General features: G+C 43.7%; 2 protein-coding genes across 4 annotated transcripts in view; one reads left to right on the top strand and one right to left on the bottom strand.

Moving 5' to 3' along the window:
* Positions 1-308, bottom strand: part of SENP1 (SUMO1/sentrin specific peptidase 1) — a 51,353-nt gene extending 51,045 nt beyond the window's left edge. Inside the window, exon 1 of one of the 2 annotated variants that reach the window (XM_014548612.1) lies at positions 3-308. The gene's annotated coding sequence lies outside the window, so the exon portion shown is untranslated. The remainder of the gene's footprint in view (positions 1-2) is intronic. The other variant, XM_005877374.2, reaches the window with a different exon arrangement.
* Positions 1-15,656, top strand: part of PFKM (phosphofructokinase, muscle) — a 39,228-nt gene that overhangs the window by 799 nt on the left and 22,773 nt on the right. The window contains exon 1 of one of the 2 annotated variants that reach the window (XM_005877377.2): positions 13,677-13,769. The exons of the other annotated variant lie outside the window; for it this stretch is intronic. The gene's annotated coding sequence lies outside the window, so the exon portion shown is untranslated. Of the gene's footprint in view, positions 1-13,676; positions 13,770-15,656 lie in introns of those variants that run through there. 2 annotated transcript variants of the gene reach the window in all.

Below are 15,656 nucleotides of genomic sequence, written 5' to 3'. Positions count from 1 at the left end.
ACCGAACCGGAACCGGCTGCTAAACGAAGGGGTTTCCGGTCGGGCGCGGAACGTAAAACCCGGGAACGGCCGCGAACCGGAACCGCCTCCCCAACACCGGAAGAGCTGTTCGGTGGCTGAGGAGGAAGGGGGTTGGGGCGGGAGGTCAAAGAACACAGTGAAGTACCCGCGGAACGCCTGCGCAGTGTGACGAGGGTCAGTAACCTAGGAAGCATCTGAGGCTGCAGTCACAATTTCTCTGATCTTTCAGTTTGGGCTTTTTCTTGTTCCCGGAATACTGTTCGTGTGCCTTCCGTCCTTCGCTTTTCTCTGTTCCCCCGACCCCCTCACCCGCCGTCTTCTGGTTCCGGTGGGCGATTATTGCTTACAGCTCCAGTTTCCATGGCAGCCTTCTCCTGGCCTTTCATCTGCTGGAACCTGTTGCCACCTTGGCAGATGCAGACCTGAGAGCTCAATCAAGCTCAGGCTATATTGTGTTTTGAGAATCACAGAACGTTAGTGATTGTAGAGGATTTTGGAGATAGTTTAACAGTTTCAGAAAAGTGAAATATTTTCCCAAAGTTATAAAGTGTATAGCAGATCTGGGATTAGGAAATAAGTTTCTTAACTTGCAGACCGGTACTCTGCACCACATCATGCTTGATTGGCCATTAGGGAAAAGAAAAAAAATGGGGGAAGGGGAGGGGAAGAGAGCTTCGTATTGGCATAGGTTAGATTCTAAACATGTAAAAACGCCCAGAACTCTTGAGGAGTTTGAAACGGGGGTGTAGGTGTGAGGAAAGCTATTGGGGATCCACCAGAGATCTACTTTTCTAAATAAAGAGAGGAAAGGACCAAAGGGTCTGCCCTCTGAGGAACTAAATGGCCCTGGTGGTGTTCCTGTGACTGAATTGATTAACCTGTAATCTGTGCCATACTTTTTTTTTCTTTAGATAAAATATTATAGGTTTATTTAAATGTGTCATACTTTTTAAGAGAAAATAATGGAGAGAAATATGTTTGTTCATTCAGCTTTTGGGGCCTGCCTAGAAACCTAGCAGAAATGCTCCTAAGTAGGTACTCTAGACCCAAATGATAGCCACAGTCTGAGCTCAGACTTGAAGAATGGAAGCCGCTGGAGGCCCCCAGCCTCTTAGCTACTCTTAGCAGCTGGGAAAGGAGTGCTTGCTGAGTTCAGGGGATCTTGCTCTGTCATGTGTATAAAAGTAGATTTTTCGTATCACTTTGTAGGTTGAAGTTTAGACTGTCAGGTCATAAGTCCTGTTAGCAGTGAACATACCTGGTCTGTGTCACTTTTGTTCATCTTACTCATCTCACAAATCTGTTCATTTGGATTAAACTCTCTCTATTTCTAGGAGTCAGCCATGCATAAAGAGGAACTGCATCTGAAATTTTTCATGTGCGTGATTCAATCTCGCCAATTAGTCAGGACTCCTCAGAGAACAGGTACCTTTGTCTCTTGAATGGAGGCTCAATACAGGTTGTGAGACTTACTAATAGTGTAAATGCAGGCTTTAGGGGTCAACTGACATTTATTCCATGATAAAATATTTGTCACTCAGTCGTTTTATTTCCTGGTACAAGTATCAGGTGAGATTTTGGCCTGATACGTGCAGATAAGCCCTAGGCAGATGAGGACGACTTGGGAATGAGATTTATAGTACATGAGCTAGTAGTTGATTTCTTGTCCTTTGTGAATTATTTTAATCTTTCTGGGCTCATCTATGGGGGTCCTTGTTCCCATTGTAATTGATACTCCGAAAGTTGTAAAATAAGGAGTCCCAAAGAAAACTGACTTTCTCTTCTACCCCAGTCTCAAAGAATCTAGTTACGTTTTCTGCTTTCTCCCATTTGTATCAAAGGAGTAGAACCTTTTTGAGATAAGATAGTTGTTGAGAAGAGTCGTTACTTTTCTAACTTTTTGCTGGATTTATGGAAAGAGGGCCTGAGAGGCATAGAGAGAATAAAAGTGAATAAGGAGCATTGCCTTCCCTGAATCTCACCATGAGGGTGACTTAAACATGTTGTTTCTCAGCTGAGGAAGCTTCAACTTCCAGCATGCTCATACAAAAGGAAGGTGAGGAAGCTTCAACTTCCAGCATGCTCATACAAAAGGAAGGTGAGGAAGCTTCAACTTCCAGCATGCTCATACAAAAGGAAGGTGAGGAAGCTTCAACTTCCAGCATGCTCATACAAAAGGAAAGTGAGGAAGCTTCAACTTCCAGCATGCTCATACAAAAGCCACCACCTGAGGCAGACGGTTCGAAGAATCTAGATACTGTGGATGATCCAGACACCATGGAAGGCATACCTATTTTCGCAAATGGTGAGGCGTGTGGTTAAACAGGGGGAGGAATGTGGAAAGGAGTATTGGAAAGTGAAAAATTTATACATAGCATTATAATTTAGGATAGAACTACCAAATTTGAATTATGAGTTAAAACACAAGGGGGGGGGGAGAGGTAAATACATAGATACCATCTTGGGAACTTTAGAAAGAGGGACAATTCTCTCAGAATAATTGCTTGATTTAGTCAATAGTTAAGTAGATTGGTGCCCTTATAATTGTAAGCTACCAATCTGGTTTATCCTATTATCAGCAACCTTGGCACATAAAAATGTGAACTTTAAAAATGGATTAGATTAAGGAGTTATTATATTGCAAAGTAATTCCAAATATTGTAAAAAATATTCACCTTAGGAACCATTTAATAACAAATTTCTCTTGTATGTTTTACATAGTGTTCATTTCATAAGCAATTTATATGAAACTTCAGAAACACATCTTTGTTTCTTCTCAACTTAAATATGTCTATATTGGAGTCAGTTCACTGCAAACACTTATTGAGTTCCCACTATGTACCCAGTAATATACTAAAAATGATAGAGAGGATATATATATATATAGTCTGGTGCACGAATTCATGACCAGTGGGGTCCCTCGGCCTGGCCTGCAGGATCAGGCCGAAACCAGCTCTCCGGCATCGCCCGAGGGGTGCCGGATTGCGAGAGGACGCAGGCCAGGCTGAGGGACACCACTGGTGCACAATTCGGGCCAGGGAGGGATGCGGGAGGTTGGCCAGCTGGGGAGAGACTGCAGGACGGCTCTGGGGCGTGTCCAGACCTTCTCGCTCAGTACACATTGGCCAGACCCCAGCAGCAAGCTAACCTACCAGTTGGAGTATCTGCCCCCTGGTGGTCAGTGCATGTCATAGCGAGCAGTTGAGCGGCCTTAGCATATCATTAGTATATTACACTTTGATTGGTTGAACAGATGACCAGATGACTGGACACTTATCATATTAGGCTTTTATTATATAGGATATACAGTGGGGCCTTGACTTACGAGTGTCCCGACTAACGAGTTTTTTGAGATATGAGCCGTCTCTCGGCCGAATTTTTGCTTTGAGTTGCGAGCTAAAATTCAGGTTACGAGCCAGCTTCAGATACCCCACCGCTAGTTGGCGCAGCGAACGTCACAGTGAACGCCACAACATCAGCCCAGCATCACGTGTCTCACTCATTCACTGTTGATTTGACATACGAGTAATTTGAGTTACGAGCTCCGTCACGGAACGAATTAAACTCGTAAGTCAAGGCCCCACTGTATATGACATAACCTTACCATTGTCCCAATAGTTTGTATTTTGGAAATGCCTTAGAGCAGTGGTCAGCAAACTGTGGCTCGCGAGCCACATGCGGCTCTTTCTCCCCTTGAGTGTGGCTCTTCCACAAAATACCGACTTCTGCGCATGGGCCACGAAGTTTCAATCGCACTGTACATGCGCGCCTGCACGTGGTATTTTGTGGAAGAGCCACACTCAAGGGGCCAAAGAGCCTCATGTGGCTCGCGAGCCACAGTTTGCCGACCTCTGCCTTAGAGTGTATTTACTCCAACTCTTTATATTTTCAGAAGGAATTCAGATCTACAAAGGTTTTCCTCAAGAAGTTAAATTCATTGGAGTAATTACTCCCAGCACCTGTGAAAAATGTAGTACTATTTATTAACTAATCTTTTTGAGCATTTACTATTTGAAGTCATTGTAGTAGACTCAGCAGGAGATGAGAAAATGATCTGGAGACTCCCTGTCCTCCAAGAGCTGCAGGTTAAGGAGGGAAATAATAGAAGTCAATGTTAAATTAAGAGCTTGATTACTTTGGTTCAAAAAGTTGAATTTCAAAAGAGATGTCATAGTTGCCAGGAAGCAAAATCTCAACAAATTGAGAAAATGCTCTGGAGAATGGCAATTTTACAGTTTATTTTATACATTAGAATCAAAGTAGGAGCCGTAAGGGGGTTTACATGAAATTTACTGGAGAAAGCAAAGTGGGGAAATCTCTGAGATTGGATAAAGAGTAAAATGGAGAGACACATCTTTTACATTGGTGGCTATAGGGTAGTTAGCAATTCACGTTTATAGCACAGAGAGATGGTATTCAGGAACAACATAACAATGAGGGGTTCTGTGGTCTCTACTCTGGTGCCCTGAGGGGTCTGGAAAAGGAGATTACTCTGACATTCCAAAGAGGAAAAAAAAAAACACACAACAGAAACAACCCAGAGGTATGTTATCTTAGATGCAAAAAGGCCACAGACAGGCTTACTCAAATAAGACTGATCTTTGTCAAGGAAGCTACAGGCCTAGGACCTGCCATGAGCCCCTTTTAGTTAGGAATTCTTATGTTCAGACCATCTGATATGGTTACTTTTAGAGTTTGTAGGGCCTACGATGCTGGCCTCCTCTTAGCTTATCAGGTTTAGTATGTGGCTCCTTTTTTGTTCATATATATCAAGTGTGTGTGTGGTTTATGTCCCTTTAATCAGATTTACTTGCCCATGAATGAAAAGCCATGAGGTACAAGAAATAAACCCAGCTGGTGGCCTTGTCCTACAGTTTCTTTTGAATTTGCATAGATTATTTCTTTTTATTTTAGAGAGAAAGAGAGACAGCGACAGAGACATTGATTCATTGTTCTGCTTCTTTATGCATTTATTGGTTGATTTTTGTATGTGCCCTGACAGGGAATTAAACCCTCAACTTTGGAGTGTCGGGACCACACTCTAAGCAACTGAGCCACCCGGCCAGGGCTAGATTTTTCTTATTTTCCCTCAACTCTCCTGTTTTTCCCATTCTCGTTTTGCTCTATACCTAATACTCTCCTCAGACTCCCTTTGCTCTGATGACCCATTTGGACCTACTTCTGTATTTTGAACTCAGCAGTATCCCATGGAAAAAATTCTGATGTTCAACTTTTGCCTTTAAGCATTAAGGCCTCAGATAAGAGCTATATCTAACTCTTTCAACTTTCCCACTAAAGAGGAAGTATCAAATATACATCTTACCTATTAGCCCCATTGGGGATCTCCCTTCCTCTGTTCCTGTCTTCTCTCTGCCTGCTTCCCTATTACATTTCCTCTTTCCTTCTTACCTCCCTCCTTTTCTCCCTCCTTCTTTTCATTTCTTCCAAGAAAATTTGCACACACTGTGTCAGGCATTGTAAACAAAATAGATACATTGCCCACCCTCATGAAATTTATAGTCTTGTGGGAGTAAGATAGTAATCAAATAACACACACACACACACACACACACACACACACATACACATATGCCTTCTCTATATATAAAAGCCTAAGCGACCAAACGACTAAATGACTGGTCGCTATGACGCACATTGACCACCAGGGGGCAGATGCTCAATGCAGGAGCTGCCCCCTGGTGTTCAGTGCGCTCCCACAGCGGGAGCGCCACTCAGCTGACTGATCCACCGTCCCAGTGGCCCACCAGCCTGGTGGTAGCCACTCACTCCCTCAATAGTTCCCAGGTCCAATCTCCAGAGAACAGGCCAGGCCCAATCCTGACAGCACCGCTGGCCTCCTGGAAGTAAGCCTCGGGCATTGCGGCCGCTTCCCTTCCCTAGACGCTCCACAGGAAGAAACAATATAAAAGCCTCCGCCAGGTGGCTCCCAACAACCAGCGCAAAAGTCAGCAGGACAGATCTGGATCCCAGGCTGGCAAGGGCACCCCACCGACTGCCCAGAGGGCCGATTGCGTCCCAGCCTCCCTCACCTCCCTCCAGACGGGTACCAGACTCAGGGCTCATGGCCACTGTGGCAACATGAGCCTTTCCCGATTGGGACTGACTGGGCACGAGCCGGAGGCAGGCGCAGTGGGGCCAGGATGAGTGGGAGCAGCAGGCAGGAGCAGCAGGTGGCGTTGGATCTCGGGTTTCAGCCAGATCCCTGAAGGCCAACCCCAAGGGACCCCACCCATGCACGAATTTGTGCACCAGGCCTCTAGTATATATATAAAACCCTAAGCAACCGTTCGACCAGTCGACCATTGGTCACTTACTATGATGCGCACTGACCACCAGGGGGAAGATGCTCAATGGAGGAGCTGCCCCCTGGTGGTCAGTGAGCTCCCACAGCAGGAGTGCCACTCAGCTGACCAATGGGCGCCAGACACCAGGCTTATGGCTGGCAAGCGTAGCTGCGGTGCACGAGCCTCTCCTGCCACAGCTGTGGTGGCTCCGGTGCAGCAGCGGGTCTGGGATGAGCAGGAGCGGGACTCAGGCTCCTCCCCAGCCACCTGCCACTTCACGCACTACTACATCCCCCGCCAAGGGTCCCGGATTGCGAGAGGGCGCAGGCCAGGCTGAGGGACCCCACCAGTACGTGAATCTGTGCACTGGGCCTCTAGTGGTTAGATAATTAGAATGGTGCTAGGCCAATGAAGGAAAATAATACCTACCATGTAATCAAAGTATAAAACTGGACCTAATCTGGACTGAGAAGTCAGAAAAACCCTTTCTCAGGAAGACCTGAGAGATGAGTATGCATTAGACAGGCAACGAAGGAAGAAGAGTTTTCTGAAAAAAGGGACTGTGAGCTCTGAAATGAAAAGGAGTTTGGCTCATTGGAGGAATAGAGAAGGCCCATACAACATGAGTGAGAGGAAGAATAGCTGGAGAATGAACTATAAAAATTGTATTGGTGCCCGGCCACTGTGGCTCAGTGGTTGAGCATCAACCAGGAGATCATGGTTTGATTCCCTGTCTGGGCACAGGTCCAAGTTTTGGGCTCAATCCCCAGTAGGGGGCATGCAGGAGACAGCTGATGGATGATTCTCTCTCATCATTGATGTTTCTATCCATTTCTCCCTTTCTCTCTCTGAAATCAGTAAGAACATATTAAGAGAAAAAAAAAACAATTGTATTAGAGCCAAATCATAATATACCTTCTAGGTCTTACCATTCCCGAGCTATGGGAAATCACTAAAGAGTGACAGGATCTTTAAAGAGGGTCATATTTGTGTTTTTAAAAGGTCATTTTGGCTCGTGGATTGAGGATGGATTGGAAGGGGCAAAAGTAGTTACCTGCTGTGGTGGTAATGCCATTGCCTTGCTCCATTTCTCAAATCTAGGCAATGCAATTCTATTGGCAGAGGTGAGCCCAGAGCTACTGATGCCAAAACACCCCAAAATCCTGGCCCAATGTCCCTCTGCCACTGTTGCCAGCCTGAAAAAAAATATAGGGACTCCCTGCAGGATGTCTGCTCCTTGCTCTAAGTGAAGCTATGTATGGAGAAGCTGGAAAAGTGGAAAACATTTTGTTTCTAGTCATACACCTGGCAGGGAAGCAGCTACAGCTGCAATTTTCTCCAACTCCCTGCCAATCAGTATAGACCAAGCATGTCAAACTCTCAGCCCACGGGCCACAAGCAGCCCACAACAAATATTTTTGCGGCCTAGCCAATATAACAGTATGTAAGAAACGTTTTAATAAAAATTTCTTAACTTAATTTTTTACAATATCCTGTTATACATAATTATTAATAACGAACTACAATGTTCACTAATGATTGATTACTATAATCATGTTGCATTCATTTCCCTTATGCGCCTTACACGCAGGCACACCATTTCTCTCTACTAATACTAGCAGCGATTATTTTAGCAGCCGATTGCCACGTCATTAGTCTTAGACTGACTTGTTTGGTGTGAACAACAGGAAATATTTCGCTTTCGTAGAACAAGAAAAATAGGTTTATTTGCATTACACTTATTAATTTGTGCAGTTACTCAGCTGGTAAGTTGTTAATGTTCAAGAAAAAAATACTAATTTTTATTAAAATGTTCCATGATTTTATGTTAACGATTACTCATTTATTTCAGCCCTTTGTATTCAGCATGTTTCTATCGAAATAAACCTATGTTTCTATGAAAATTGAAGCTTTTGTTTTTTTGCTGCCACATAAACTTAAACCTTGTTTATTTGGCCCGTGTTAGCCTTTGAGTTTGACATGCTTGGTATAGACACTTTCTGGCCAATAGAGGATCAACTTCCAACATAAGGAAGGCATTTGATCTTACATTGGAGCACAGCAAAGGAGTGAGTCACCTAGGCCCATAACCTTTGCAAAGAAAGGTGGTTAGCATTCTCAGATAGCCACTCATGGGGGACAACTACCTCCAGGACAAAGGTTCAGGGGCAGTTTTATGGGCCAGGCTCTGGACCAGCATATCCAACTGCTATCAAAAGTCTCTCCTGCTCTGGCCGGGTAGCTCAGTTGGTTAGAGCATTGTCCCAATATGCCAAGATTGTGGGTTTGATCCCCCATCAGGGCTCATACAAGGAGCAACCAATGAATGCATAAATAAGTGGAATAATAAATGGATATTTATCTTTCTCTCTTCCCTTCCTTCTCCCTCCCCTCATCTCTCTAAGCATGTCCTTGGCTGGGGATTAAAAATAAATAATTTTTTTAAAAACCTCTCCTATGCATAAACCTCTCCTATTCACTGATGAGCAACAGGCCTTGGTTGGTAACCTGTGACTCTCGAGAAGACTACTTTCTGGGCTGCAAATGGAGGATCATGCCAAGATAGCAGAGTTACACCCATCTGCCATCTGTGCCACAGCTTCTCCCCGAAGCACAAGACCTTACTATCATATTCTTTATTTCATACAGGCTACCTGTCATCAGCATTGCCCATGCCCCACCATCTTCTGTTCCTGTGACAGTGTACGCATATGTAGGTGGTTTATGCAGACTGAGATGCAAAGTTACCCTAATATTGTGAGAGCAACTGATAAGTAGAGATGATTGCTCCCCCTAGCCCAAGTTCTTCCTAAGCAGGTACACAAGATTCCCCATATTTTGTTGCAATGTTACAGTGATCCAAGAACCTGCATTTTTGTTGAAGGACAATCAATGGAGTTTTGTCTCTACCAAGATGACCTTAATCTCAACCTTGAGCTTCTGACCCCAACCTTCCAGAACCAGCTCCAGAGAACCTTAGTTTTCTTAAAGCTAAAACTCCCAGGACTCTTATAATGTCAATTGAATTTAGAAGATAATTGAGTGGATAATGTGTTTCTTCTAGTCAAATCTGCAAGCATACCAGTAGAACTGTGGAACACTTATCTTTCATTGATTAATAGAGATGATCTTATGTTTCCTCTTGGACCACTGTACTCTGGGCAATCCCCTATTAAACTACCTCTCAATTAACCCAGGAAAATGTATTTAAGAGCATAGACTCAGAGGTATATTCCTTGGCCCATATGCTTACTAAACAGCTAAGCCTTCCACATTAGTCTTGACGAGGTGTTAGCGGATCTGAAGAAGACTCCCAGGATTGTCTTACAAAATGATTATTTATCTTCTATGCTCTGATATCCCCAAAAGTTTACTTCTTTAAGGAAAGAAAAATATTATCTGTTCCAAGCTGGAGGCTGCATACCTCAGCTAAAGAGTTTGTTTACCTCTGCCCTAATCAAAACTTGAAGTAGTGCCTTTGACCTGCAGTAGAGATCGTCTTATCACCTGTGATCTCTTCTCTGAGCTAGCTTTCTCAAGAAGTCGATATTAATTGGTGGAAATGACTGTTTAGGAGCCATCTAGGCCTTTGAGACATGTAGATTGTCCAGGTGATGGTGTTCTTGGACCTCCACAACCTGGAACAGTGGTTCTCAAATCTTACTGTGTATCAGAATCACCTGCAGGGCTTGTTACTCCCACTGCTGCACCCGCCCCCAGAGTTTCTGATTCAGTAGGTCCCAGGTAGGCCCAAGATTTGCTTTTCTGACAAGTATTCAGGTGATGCTTAATCTACTGGACTGGAACTGAGAACCATTGTCTTAATCCAGTGCTCTTTGTCAGTAACTTTGATATTAGTGGCTGGTGGAGGCTGCTGTCTCCAGGAGTCATCCCTTCCCAGATAGAGCTAAAGATGACTCTCCAGTGCAGACAATGGTTTCATAACTAGGCCCAAGGTCTAGTTGATGGACATGTGGGCTGCTCCCATTTTTTTTTTTTTGCCTATTATGAATAAAATTGTTAATGAGCATCCTCCATGTTTAACATTTTGAGAAACTGCCAACTTGTTTTCCATATTGGCTAATCTACAAAGATTTTAATTTCTCCACATGCTCTTCAACATTTGTTTCCTCTTTTTAAAATATATTTTTTAAATAAATTTCAGAGAGAGGAAGGGAGAGGGCGAGAGATAGAAACATCAATGATGAGAGAGAATCATTGATGCATGCCCCACAACCTGGGCATATGCTCTGACCAGGAATGGAACCGTCACCTCCTGGTTCACAGGTCAATGTGCTCCTTTTTTTTTTTTTTTTTTTTAAATCCTCCCCCAAGGATATTTTTCCATTGATTTTTAGAGAGAGGGAAAGACAGAGAGAATGTCTATGTGAGAGAAGCACATCAATTGATTGCCTCCTGAATGAGCCCTGACCAGGGCCTGGGCCAGGAAGGAGCCTGCAACTGAGGTATGTTCCCTTGACCAGAATCAAACCCGGGACCCTTCATCGTTTGGCCGACACTCTATCCACTGCGTCAAACAGGATAGGGCTCCTTTTTATTTTTTCTGTTTAATAGCCATCCTAATAGACGTGAAAGGGAATCTCATTGTGGTTTTGATTTGCATTTCCCTAACAATTAGTGATGTTGAGAACCTTCCCATGTGTTTATTGGTTATTTGTATCTCCTCTTTAGAGAAATGTCTATTCAAACCCTTGCCCATTTTTTTGTTTTTAATATCACAACTTTTTTATATTCAATGAACAGAATATACTTTTTAGATTAATAATTTTATTTGTTAGAGCAATTTTAGGCTTACAGAAAATTCAGCAGATTGTACAAAGTTTCCATATATCCTCTCTCCTCTGTTGTCTCCCTTATGATTAACATCTTGCACTAGTGTGGTACATTTGTTACAATTGATGAACCAATATTGATACATTATTATCGACTAAAGCCCACAGTTTACATTAAAGTTTACTCTATGTATTGTACAGTTCTGTAAGTTTGACAGTCATGATGTAGTGTAATCATCATTATAACATCATACAGATTAACTTCACTGCTCTAAAAATCCCCTGTGCTGGACCTATTTATCCTTCCCTCTGTACTCCAAGCCTGTGGCAACTACTAAGCTTTTTACTCTCTGTATAGTTTTCCCTTTTCCACAATGTAATGTAGTTGGAATCATACAGTATATACCCTTTTCAGACTGGCTCTTTTTACTAAGCAATATGTATTTAAGTTTCTTCCATTCTTTTCTTGGCTCAAGGGGTCATATCAAGGTGGGGAGGTCTTGCCTCTTGGTATTCCCATTCCTAGCTAGATTTTCTGTATTTTCTCTTTTTATTGCTGAATATTTCATTTGTATGGATGCACCACAGTTTGTGTATCCACTCACATTTTAGGGGACATTTTGGTTGCTTACAGTTTTTTGCAATTAGGAATAAAGCTGCTATAAACATTCATGTTCATGTTTTTGTGTGAATGTACTTTTCAACTCATTTGGGTAATCACTGGATCATGTGGTTAGACTATTTTAGCTTTTTTTAAAAAAAATATGCTTTATTGATTTTTTACAGAGAAGAAGGGAAAGAGATCAACAGAGGGATAGAGAGTTAGAAACATCGACGAGAGAGATCAACCAGCTGCCTCCTGCACGACCACCAGTGGGGATGTGCCCACAACCAAGGTACATGCCCTTGACCGGAATCGAACCTGGGACCCTTGAGTCCACAGGCCGACGCTCTATCCACTGAGCCAAACTGGTTCGGCTATTTTAGCTTTGTAAGAAACTGCCAAACTGTCTTTTAAAGTGACTTGACCATTTTGCATTTTTACCAACAAAGAATGAGAATTGCCTCCACATTCTTGTCAGTATTTGGTATTGTCAGGGTTTTTGTTTTTTACCCATTGTAACAGGTGGTAGTATCTCACCAATTTAATTTGCAGTTCCCAAATGACATATGGTGGTAAGCATCGTTTCATGTGTTTGTTTGACTTCTCTATGTCTTCTCTGATGAGGTATGTGTTCAGATCTTTTACCCATTTTTAAACTGGGTTATTACCTTTTTTAAAAAATACTTTATTGATTTCAGAGCAGAAGAGAGAGAGACAGAAACATCAGTGATGAGAGAGAATTATTGATCAGCTGCCTCCTGCACGCCCCGCACTGGAGACTCAGCCAGCAACCGGACAGGTGCCCTTGATGGGAATAGAACCTGGGGCCCTTCAGTCTGCAGGCCGACACTCTATCCACTGAGCCAAACCAGCTAGTGCGGGTTATTAATTCTTTATTATTGAGTTGCAAGAGTTACTTATATATTCTGGATGTCCATCAGTCCCTTATCAGATATATGCTTTGCAAAGTTTTACTCTTCTTCTAATAAGTTGTCTTTTTAATTTTTTGATGGTAACATTTGCATCACAAAAGTTAATTTTGTGTCGCCAATGGTTTTATCTCCTAATGACTTGCATTCCTATCATTTGTGGCCAGAGGGTGTAGGGGCAGAAACAAAAGTAAGCTAGACTGGGCTGTAGAAACCGCAAGAAAAGAGACGACTGAGGAGAGGCACCGACGCAAAGACGTGGGTGGAGCAGAGGAAGGAGTAAAGGGGATCTGAGTGAAAGATGCACCGCTTGCTCTGGGAGTACTTGACCAATGTTCCCAGGGGGATCCGCTTTGCTTTGTAGCCCAAAGGATATGCTGGCTTCGCCGCCAGAGTCCTGCACCCTCTTCTACTGCAGACTCGGGACAGGGTTATCCCCGCAGGAGTCTTGTCTCTTGGTACTCCCATCCGTAGCTGACTTTCCTGTATTTCTCTGAGAAAGGTAACGCGCATGTAAAGGGAGTGTTTGAGGTCCCTCTGTAGTAAATGCCAACGTTGAATGTTCCTCGAGGGCTGGGACTCTGTTTCATTTATCTTTTCATCTCTCAGCACCTAAAACCTGGCACACAGCCTTCCAGTAAGTGTTCGCTCAGAGTGAGAGAGGTGGGAGACCATAGATAGGGCCAGAGGGAGGGGTGACTGTTAGTTGCCGAGGATGCTAGAATGCAGTAAGTCTCGGAGAGTTCGGGCTAGGAGAAAAGTTGTCTCTGCTGACAGCAAGGGAAGCCACTAAATAATTTCTGATTCCTACTGCCTACAGGAGCTGATGGCTCCCGAGAGCCATGTGGGGGCCCGAGAACTCTCTGGAGAGTGAAGAAACTAAAGCCCTTGTCACATCTGAGCCGCGTTCATAGCGGGAGAGGGAGGAGGAGAGAGGCGAGCAGGAGGAGGCGGAGCCTCTTGGCCGGCCTCTGCCAGTGGAGGTTGGGAAGCCTCTCCTCCTTCCCCTCCCTGGTGCCTCCACCTGGCTCCTCCCCTTGTTCGCCAAGCTCCCCTCCCCCCTTCTCCAAGGACAGTGTGCAAGCAAGCCGCGTCCGAGAAGAGCTAGAACAAAAAGGCAAGAGGGGCCCTTGGGTAACAGGCGAGGGGGAAAGCTGAGAGCGACGTGGAAATGCCCGTTCTGGGAGGAGGCGGCGGGGAGAACGGAAAGGAGCAGCAGGGGAAGAAGAGGTGGTGTGGCATCTGAAGCCAGCGGGGGGATGGGTAGAGCAGTCATGAAGAACCCTAAGCCCCTGGGCTCCCGTCCCTGGGCTCCCACGCACAGCCCGTTCCCTGGGAATCAGGGATGGGTGCAAGGTGCTCGGACCTTGTTGCTCTTGGCTGGTAGGCTTCTATCCTGGCACTCACCCAATTCAAATCAGTGCACCTACGATGCTGACTCCTATTCCCTCCCTCCTGCTTCTCTACACACGTGATTTTATGTTTAGGTTTTAATATTTCTTTATTTTTACGTGTGTGTCACTGTGGATCTATAAAGGATGCTTATATTTGAATCTGCGTGCATTTCTGTGTCCTGTGTCTGTATAACTTAGACATGCAGAAGAATCTAAGCAGTTTTTTTGTGTGATCAGCACTACTAACCTCCTTGCTATGGTGAATTCTCTCCCTCACTGAAGCCTTCAGGTGTTTTGATCTTTTCTTTCCAAATTTTTACTTTCCTATTTGCACCAGCCACTTAGTCTTTCCTTTTTTGAGAACAGTAGACATTTGGATGTGAATGTTAAATAGGAGATAGTCTCTATCCACGTGTTTATATTTCTTTTAGCATTTGGTTTCTTTGGTCCTTTTTGTAGCTGTATGTGTTAGAAGTACAGATAATATGAAGCTATATCTGTATCTGAACATATTTAAAATTTTTCATATATTTGTGTGCATTTTGTGTCGTTCGTCAGTTCACTAATGCTTTCAACAAGTATTTGTTGAACTCCTGTTACGTGCATAGACTTCGCTAGACCTTGGCAGGCTGTGGGAGAGTTTTAAGAAATGGACATGAACCCTCCCTGGGTGAGTTTTCAGTCTAGTCAGGGAAAATGACTTTAGTAATCATCTAGTTCAGGGGGCTGTAAACTTTTTCAGTAAAAAGACAGATGGTAAATATTTTAGACTATGCAGGGCATCTGGTCTCTGTTGCAGTGATCTACTAATATTCTCTTGTTGTAGCACAAAAGCAGTCATAGATGATACATGAAAGAATGAGAGTGGTATGGACACTGAAATTACAATTTCATATAATTTCCACATGTCATGAAATTGTTTTTTCAACCGTTTTAAAATGAGAAGGGCTGGATTTGGCCTATGGGTTGTAATTTGCGTCTGACCCCTGATCTAGTCTAACCTTCTTTTCAATAAATAATGTGCAATTAGAATACTACAGAAAGTTGTAATTAAGTGCTACATGAATGATCCAGGTCCAGACAATATGTTACTTAGAGGAGGTCCAAAAAGGAGCCTTCCTTGACCTATGGTCATCAGTGAAGGCTAAATAGGTTTGATAGGGGTGCAACTAAGATGGGTCTTACATGATGGAGCAGGATATTGACCTGTGGAAAAGGCCCACAGATCAATAAGGAACTGCATAGCCTTCTGGAAAAGGAATGCAGTGTGTCCAGGCACAGAAGTGGGAAGGAGCAAAGCATTATTCAGGTGATGATGAAACAATTCGTGGGAGCAAAGGTTCAAGCTCTAGGCAAGGGCTAGATCTTGGAAGTTTTGAATGCCAACCCAAGAAGTCTGGGCTTATCTGTCAGCACTGATCATATGAAGTATGTCTGTGAATCTGTGTCTCTTAATAACACTCTGTGTGAATGTATGTCTTCATGAGTCTCATTGCATGCATTTTACTGGCAAGTGTGTGGATCTGTGTTTATGTGACCTATGTCTTTATCGGCAGTTACCCTATTTTCCCAGATGCACAGCAGAAACATGATTTGTGCTTAAAGGTCAC

The sequence above is a fragment of the Myotis brandtii genome, unplaced genomic scaffold (genome assembly GCF_000412655.1).
Source record: "Myotis brandtii unplaced genomic scaffold, ASM41265v1 scaffold517, whole genome shotgun sequence".
Lineage (NCBI taxonomy): Eukaryota > Metazoa > Chordata > Mammalia > Chiroptera > Vespertilionidae > Myotis > Myotis brandtii.
The sequence above is the reverse complement of the archived record's forward strand: the minus strand, read 5'-3'. Positions and strand labels throughout refer to the sequence as shown.